Here is a 7,161-nt window from a genome sequence, read left to right on the forward strand (position 1 = left end):
CTACTCTCCTCTATACTGCTTGCATTAGAGTAGTGTAGCATGTTACTGCTTTTCGTTAATCCTATCCTGATGCATAGCCTGTCATTGTTGCTACAACTGTTGCTACCTTTACCTGCAATCCTAATGCTTAGTATAGGATGCTTGTTTATCATCGGTGGTCCTTCATTCTTGTCCGTCTGCCATGCTATACTATCGGGCCATGATCACTCGGGAGGTGATCACGGGTATATACTATATACTTTATATATGATACTTGAGGTAACTAAAGACGGGTCAGCTCGTAGGAGTACCCGCGAGTGATCCACGGATTGGGTCCGAAAGGGTATTTGTCCCGATGGCCCTCTGAGTGGATCTTTGTGGCGAAGCGACAGGGCAGGTTGAGACCACCTAGGAGAGAGGTGGGCCTGGCCCTGGTCGGCGTTCGCGGTTATTTCAAAATAACACATTTAATGAGATCTTGGTATTTGATCTAAGTCTGGCTACTGGCCTATACGCACTAACCATCTACGCGGGGACAGTTATGGGCACTCGACGTCGTGGTATCAGCCGAAGCCTTCGTGACGTCAGCGACTGAGCGGCGCGCGCCGGATTGGATTGGAACGCCTGCTAGGCTAGGTCTGCTTTCGGCCGTGTTCGCAACATGCAGGTGTGCAAAGGGCGATGGGCCCAGACCCCTGCACCATAGGATTTAGACCGGCGTGCTGACCTCTCTGTTGTGCCTAGGTAGGGCTGCGACATGTTGATCTTCCGAGGCCGGGCATGACCCAGGAAAGTGTGTTCGGCCAAATGGGATCGAGCATGTTGGGTGATGTGGTGCACCCCTGCAGGGAAGTTAATCTATTCGAATAGTCGTGATCTTCGGTAACAGGACGACTTGGAGTTGTACCTTGACCTTATGACAACTAGAACCGGATACTTAATAAAACACATCCTTCCAAGTGCCAGATACAGCCGGTGATCGCTCTCTCACAGGGCGACAAGGGGAGGATCATCGGTTAGGATTATGCTATGCGATGCTACTTGGAGGACTTCAGTCTACTCTCTTCTACATGCTGCAAGACGGAGGCTGCCAGAAGCATAGTCTTCGACAGGACTAGCTATCCCCCTCTTATTCCGGTATTCTGCAGTTCAGTCCACATATGATAGCCTTATTTCAGTTCATACCAATGCATACATATGTAGTGTAGCTCCTTGCTTGCGAGTACTTTAGATGAGTAGTCACGGTTGCTTTCTCCCTCTTTTCCCCTTTCCCTTCTACCCGATTGCTGCGACCAGACGTTGGAGTCCAGGAGCCAGACGCCACCTTCGACGACTACTACTACTACTCGGGAGATGCCTACTACTACGTGCAGCCCGCTGACGACGACCAGGGGTAGTTTAGGAGGATCCCAGGCAGGTGGCGTGCGCCTCTTTCGATCTGTATCCCAGTCTGTGCTAGCCTTCTTAAGGCAAACTTGTTTAACTTATGTCTGTACTCATATATTGTTGCTTCCGCTGACTCGTCTATGATCGAGCTCTTGTATTCGAGCCCTCGAGGCCCCCTGGCTTGTAATATGATGCTTGTATGACTTATTTTATTTGTAGAGTTGTGTTGTGATATCTTCCCGTGAGTCCCTGATCTTGATCATACACGTTTGCGTGTATGATTAGTGTACGGTCAAATCGGGGGCGTCACAAGTTGGTATCAGAGCCGACTGCCTGTAGGAATCCCCTTCCACACTCCTTGGCCGAAGTCAAGTCTAGACATTTCAAAAACTTTTACTAACATGGTTGTGTGCCTTACGGGCCCACGTCGCCATCTGGGTGGTATTATGATCTTTTACTCCTTGATCCTTACTCTGGGACTCTAAACTCTCTTCTATTCGGGTTAAATGAATTTTGCTAAATATAACATTAGGATCTCGTTATCACTTTCACCCGGAGAGCCCCTTATTACTGATGACCTTCTGCTGTACGTGAAGACCCTGAAGATACTCTCCGCTGTTAACCCGAGAACTTGTGTTCATCGCGTTTGCAATTCCCCTTCCACCGTCCACCCTTATGGATAACTACTTGCAGTTATTATTCTTACATTCATCCCCAGTTGGTCTTGTTATTACAAGATACCCCGAAATACTTGACGTTGTTTCGATAATCCTTTGAGCTTACTGCCTTGCTGTTCTTTGTCACCTGAATACCCCTATGGATAATTCTCGCACTTATCGAGTATCCGCTCACCCCCCAGTTGTTCATGTGTTTCACAATGGTCTTCGAAATACTATTTGATCCTCCAAGTGTCCTTAGTAGCTTATTGCTCTGTAATACTTGTCTGCTTGCATTATGGATGCTTTCCATATGTCTGGCAATATTCGTTAGTATCCTTAGACACCGTAAATTTTGATCCTATTGATTCAACATGAGTGCGAATGCACGCTATTATCAGTTGATCCTTTTAAATTATCTTTCTGGCTCAGACGTCATTTTTGAACATGAGCTTGTTCTCGACCAATCTGTTGTCGTCAATTGTACCCTTAGGTCTATTGAACTTATCCACCCTTGATCAGAGCGTCTGCTTCTGATCCTTCTATTTGGGAATCATAATTTCTTTGATAACTAAGCATCGAATCATTCAGGTGTTCTATAATCTGATGCCCTTGCATCCTTTCTTCAACTGATTGTGTGCCGATGCTCACATCAACTCCGCTATGGACCGTCAGATCCTTTATTGAATTATTATTTGATAGTGTCCTCCTTATTCAATAACCTTGTGAACCTTTCCTTGGATACATAATGCTTTTGGTGAATTGTATCCTCTGTTTTTCTCCACCATGCTCTGTTTTCGAGATGGTCGTATTTACGAATGAAGCTTGTGGTATATGATTCCACGATACCCTGACGGGTTGAACCTATGCTTTTCTTAATCTTTGTGAACCCGAAAGTTTTCATGGGTCATACTCCTCTGGTAATTCATCAGGTAGGTTTTGACATTGAAATCATTTTTATCTAGAGCTGTGAATGAAAGGTTATGCATTGAAGAAGTGGGAGTTGACCTTGAACTTTGTGTTCATGCCCATGGACACGATGTAGATCTTATCATTAAAGCTTCTCTTAAATTAAATTTTTCCCTTGGTATAAGTTCTTATATCTGGGATCCGGCCTTTTGCAATCGTGGTTTCGACCATATGTTCTTCTTTGACCCCATTTCACGGGCAAGTTTAAGCACTTGTCTTCTGTGGATCAATACAACAGTCCAACCTGTACTTTAATCTTCCGTCGAGTATTACACCATGGTACCTCGATAATATCAAGTACTACATAACCTCTTATGAGTTCTTCATCAAGTACTACATTTTCACTGATTCCAATTTTTCATGGGCTCTGAGTTATTAAACACTCAAAGACCGATAACTGAACCGAGTCCACACTACGGTTCGACAACTATTATAAATCTTCTTTGCTTATGAGTTTGTACCCGATCACGTCCTTCCTACCCTATTTGGCTATATCATTATTGTGATGATTTTAACTATGCTACCTGGTCCTTATTCTCGGAGCACAACTTTCGACGATGAGCTAAGCTTACGTCGATCTTCCTCATCATACCATTTTGCCTTAAACAACGAGCTTGGTTTCGTGTTTGTGTCATACCTTGGGTTCAATAACCTTTCACTTCATCATTCCTTTGGCTTGATGTCATCGCCGACCAATTACATCTTCATGAAATCTCTCAACAATTGTGTCGTGATCATCATCGGCATTCTGAGCTCTTCCAGGATGTCAATTGAGTTCATTACGAGAAATACCATCCTTGCCCTCGATGAATTGTGTTATCTTTGACCACTTTATTGCCTTCCGTTCAACACAAACTTGTTCGTGTTTTGTGTTATACCTTGAGATCCCTGCTAACCAGCATTTGTTCTTCTTTACCTTGGAGTATTACCATCTTTTAATATCAAGGATGTTGTGAGGACTGCTCCACCTCTTAATGGAATTCTTGGTATTGTGATGCTTCTTGCCATCACCATTCTTTCTTGGCCCCCGTGTTGAGTGAACTCTGTTGTGAGAATTTGATATCTCTAGCAACCCTATTGCTTCAAAGTTAATGGACAATAATTCCAATTTGGTGTACTGGTTGCTAAGTCGCCATTCTGATGTTGGTCGTGCAACTCAACCCATATTTCGGGTGCACCTTTCAACCCATGTTTAATTGTGTATGTTTTCCTCGAACATACATCATTATATTGTACTGTTCGATCTGACAAATGGTATCTCCTTGTTCACATAGGTGTAGAAATCCATCTTTTGTTAATCTCAATGAATTGTCGCTGATTCCATCAGCCACCTCCTCATCCTCTCGTTGGTTTACTAATGAACTCTTGTTTCGGAACTCGCTTCCATAGTTCAATTCCCGAGAATCTTACAATGTCACCTTGAAAATTTGTGTTGCACCTTTCTTCTCAGTCATCCTGTGTCTGAGTTATCTTGACACCAATCAGATCTGAATCTCGGTCAGATATGATGGTTGGAACATATTTCAAGAGTTATAACTTTGATCCTCATATGACCCGGTAAGATGATATCATGCCTAGCACACTTGATCGGAGGACCTATTGTTATAGTATCCTCTCTAGCAATGTTACCCATTCTTTTGTGAGGAAATTGCAAGACTTATACTATAAGTTGTTCCTGATGAATCCCTTCGTGTATCCAGAGTCTGACCTTTGCTTAAAGACCATGTCAATGCTATCTCGAAGCATGTCTATGGTACTCTTATCATCGATAAGAACATTTGAAGCACAATGCTAACTTTCTATATCATTTATCCTAACACCGTAGCATGGGCAATGTCATGAAATTACTCCGTTTTCTACTTTCTATCCTGTCATGGATATCATGCTCTGCTTGTCTTTGGAAGGGTATACCCTTGAAATGTGTGTTTAAACACATTTTCCTTTCCATTGTTCTGTTAATCTGATAATCACATTTCCTTTCCATTGTTTTGTTTAACCTTCTTGAGGTTTATATGATCTAAGCAGTAATAAGTCACTGCTTTTGTAAGCACCTCGGTGTACAACTCTGTCAGTAAGAACCTATTACTATTGTTGATGACATTCCGGTATCCACTGATGGACGAGAACTTTTCCTAATGGTCCGCCTCGTTCAACGAGCAGGAAAATGGTTCTCTTCGTCCCTCGCCCTTGGTACCGAGGTTGTTGCCGACATAACTAACAGGCTATCCTCTGACATGCCTTGCTTACATGATCGTGCAAGACGTCACCGCCCTTCCTACTTTTAACCCACATGGTGGGCCCATAACCCACAATTCCACAGGATCAAAACCTGACTCTCCTGTACATCCCTGCTTCAAAGTTATCCCTTATGCTTGGCTTCGTAGGTAATTCGCGAGCCACCTTCCTACTGCTCTATTTTGGTATCAGACGCAATGTTTACTCTCGCCGCTCTGAACCCCTTTCTCACTCTTTCTCACTCTGGTTCAGACTTTGAGCAGCTATCTATCCGCTTGGACCCTCTCATTGTACCTTTGTATCGTACTCTCGATGTATTTTATATGTTCAACTCGAGAGATAATCTTATGCTCATTCATGGTTGTTCCAGATCTTGCTCTATCTACAGATTACTACAGACTGTTCTGTTTTTGACAGATTCTGTTTTTCGTGTGTTGTTTGCTTATTTTGACGAATCTATGGCTAGTAAAATAGTTTATAATCCATAGAGAAGTTGGAATAAAGTAGGTTTAACACCAATATAAATAAATAATGAGTTCATTACAGTACCTTGAAGTGGTCTTTTGTTTTCTTTCGCTAACGGAACTCCCGAGTTTTCTATTTTGAGTTTTGTGTTGTGAAGTTTTCAAGTTTTGGGTGAATCCTTTTGATGGATCATGGAACAAGGAGTGGCAAGAGCCTAAGCTTGGGGATTCCCATGGCACCCCCAAGATAATCCAAGGACACCAAAAAGTTAAAGCTTGGGGATGCCCCGGAAGGCATCCCCTCTTTTCATCCACTTCCATCGGTAATTTACTTGGAGCTATATTTTTATTCACCAACATGATATGTGTTTTGCTTGGAGCGTCTTGTATTATTTGTGTCTTTGTTTGCTAGTATACCACAATCATCCTTGATGTACACATCTTTTGAGAGAGCTATACATGAATTAAAATTTGATAGAATACTCTATGTGCTTCACTTATATCCTTTGAGCTAGATAATTTTGCTCTATGTGCTTCACTTATATCCTTTGAGCTAGATAATTTTGCTCTATGTGCTTCACTTAGATATTTTAGAGCACGGTGGTGGATTTGTTTTAAAGAAACTATTGATGTCTCATGCTTCACTTAAATTATTTTGAGAGTCTCTTAATAGCATGGTAATTTGCCTAATAATAATATGCTTGGTATTCTAGATTTGTGAAACTTTCTTTTGAGTGTGTTGAATACTAAGAAAAGATTGAAGCATGATAATTGTTTTGAGATATGGAGGAGATAATATTAAAGTCATGCTAGTTGAGTAGTTGTGAATTTAAAGAATACTTGTGTTGAAGTTTATGATTCCCGTAGCATGCACGTATGGTGAACCGTTATGTGATGAAGTCGGAGCATGATTTATTTATTGATTGTCTTCCTTATGAGTGGCGGTCGGGGACGAGCGATGGTCTTTTCCTACCAATCTATCCCCCTAGGAGCATGCGTGTAGTACTTTGCTTTGATAACTTCTAGATTTTTGCAATAAGTATATGAGTTCTTTATGACTAATGTTGAGTCCATGGATCATACGCACTCTCACCCTTCCACCCTTGCTAGCCTCTCTAATACCGCGCAACTTTCGCCGGTATCATACACCTACCATATACCTTCCTCAAAACAGCCACCATACCTACCTATTATGGCATTTCCATAGCCATTCCGAGATATATTGCCATGCAACTTTCCACCATCTAGTTCATCATGACACATCCATCATTGTCATATTGCTTAGCATGATCATGTAGTTGACATAGTATTTGTGGCAAAGCCACCGTTCATAATTCTTTCATACTTGTCACTCTTGATTCATTGCATATCCCGGTACACCGCCGGAGGCATTCATATAGAGTCATACTTTGTTTTAGTATCGAGTTGTAATCATTGAGTTGTAAATAAATAGAAGTGTGATGATCATCATT

This window comes from Triticum dicoccoides, chromosome 5A (genome assembly GCF_002162155.2).
Source record: "Triticum dicoccoides isolate Atlit2015 ecotype Zavitan chromosome 5A, WEW_v2.0, whole genome shotgun sequence".
In the NCBI taxonomy this organism is placed as follows: Eukaryota; Viridiplantae; Streptophyta; class Magnoliopsida; order Poales; family Poaceae; genus Triticum; species Triticum dicoccoides.